Genomic DNA, 1,926 nt, shown 5'->3' on the forward strand with positions numbered 1-1,926 from the left:
ACAGAGTAGTCTTGGATTCAGTTCCTTGCTTTTCATTACTTTGTATACTTTCTGCCACTTCCTTCTGGCCTGAAGTGTTTCTATTGAGAAATTAGTTAACAGTATAATTGAAATTCCATTGTAGGTAACTTTCTGTCTCTCTCTGGCGGCCTTTAAGATTCTTTCTTTGTCTTTAATGTTTGCCATTTTCATTATGATGTGTCTTGGTGTGGGTCCTTTTGGGTTCATCTTGTGTGGGACTCTGTGATTCCTGAACTTGTGTGACTCTTTCCTTCCCTAAGTCAGGGAAGTTTTCTGTCATTTTTTCTTCAAACAGGTTTTCTATTCTTTCCTCAGCTTCTTCTCCTTCTGGCACCCCTATTATGTGGATGTTGTTTTGTTTCATGTTGTTCCAAGTCTCCCTTAAACTCTCCTGCTTTTTAAATTTTTTTTTTCCACTTGTTGTTCTGATTGGGTGTTTTTTCTACTTTGTCTTCTCATTCACTGATTCAGTTCTCAGCTTCTTCTAGTCTACTGTTTAATTCTTCCAGGATGTTATTATTTTTTTTTTTTAAGATCTCACACATTTATTACTGAACCAACCTACTATTTCAGGGGGGAAAAATCAACAGAGCAAAATCACAAGTCCATTAATCTTCCAATTAAAATGCCCCAACTGTCCAGACAGTAGCATCTTTTCAATCATTTAAGGGTGTAGGTAACATGGATACAGCATAAATATGTGGGTCATCTCTCATGTGTGATTCCTCATAGGCCCAGTTTGGTTCTTCTCCAAAATCTCCTCTTCGTGTTGTACCTGATTTTATTACCAGTTTTCATCCGAATCCATTGGGGAATGGGCCAATTCAGCTTTTGTTTCTTGGCCAGGAACCTCTTGATCCTGAAAATCTTCTGGGAAGAAATTGTGAAGGAGAAGTGAACAAGTGCACCTTGATGATGGAGAAAGAGCCAGGATGTTCTTTATTACAGCTATGTCATTCTTCATTTCCCCTTGATTCTTACTCATATTGTTTTTCCATTCAGCACCTTATAATTCTCATTAAGTTGCCTGTAATTCTCACTCAGATCTTTGAGCATTCTTATAACCCTTACTTTGAATTCTTTATCTGACAAATTACTTGCCTCATTATCATTTAGTTCCTTTTCTGGAGATTCTTCCTTTTCTTTCATTTGCAGGTTGTTTCTTTGCCTCCCAATTTTTGCTCTCCCTTTGTATTTATTTCTATGTATTAGACCAAACTGCTATGCCTCCCAAATTTTGTGGGGTGGTAGTAGGTGCTTTGTGTGGGACCCAGTGGTGCAGTCTCTTAGATCTCTTGAGCTGGGTGTTCTAGGAAAGCCCCAATACTTGAGTTATTTGGGTTCTCCTGTTGTAGTTGGGTCTTGAATATTATTCTCCCATTCATGGATGGAGTCTCCTCTCAGGCTGGCTGACTATGTGGCTCACCCCTTGACCACATTGTGTAAGCTGTTATGGAGGTGCTGACCGAACAGAACAGAATACAACAAGACAAAACACAAAACAAAAGAAACAAAACAAAATGTAAACAAGACCTCTATAGCACCAATGAAAGCAACCACTAGAGATGAGACAAGGAAAGAGAAAAGAGAATGACAGAAAAAGGAAAGTAAAAAAATGTGAGGAGAAAACAAAACAAACAAATGAACAAAAAAAGCACAAACAAAAGAACAACAAAAAAGACAGGGCACAATATATAGATACAGAGTTGAAATAAAGAACATAAGAATAAATAATTAGAGAAATAGGGGAAGTAAAATGTTTTAGAATAAAGTGGGGATAAAAGAAATGAAAAGATAAGAAACATGTTTGAAAAGGAAAATTGAAGAGAAAACAGACAGACCTAAAGTAAGAAAAATAAAAAAGATGAGAAAACAGGAAGAAAAGAGGAAGAGAGAAAAGATGTG

At 36.9% G+C, this 1,926-nt stretch overlaps 1 pseudogene; it reads right to left on the reverse strand.

Moving 5' to 3' along the window:
• Nucleotides 1-534: 534 nt before the first annotated feature.
• LOC102753711 overlaps nt 535-1,926 on the reverse strand; it is a 7,327-nt pseudogene continuing 5,935 nt past the window's right edge.

The sequence above is a fragment of the Myotis davidii genome, unplaced genomic scaffold, assembly GCF_000327345.1.
Source record: "Myotis davidii unplaced genomic scaffold, ASM32734v1 scaffold1711, whole genome shotgun sequence".
In the NCBI taxonomy this organism is placed as follows: domain Eukaryota; kingdom Metazoa; phylum Chordata; class Mammalia; order Chiroptera; family Vespertilionidae; genus Myotis; species Myotis davidii.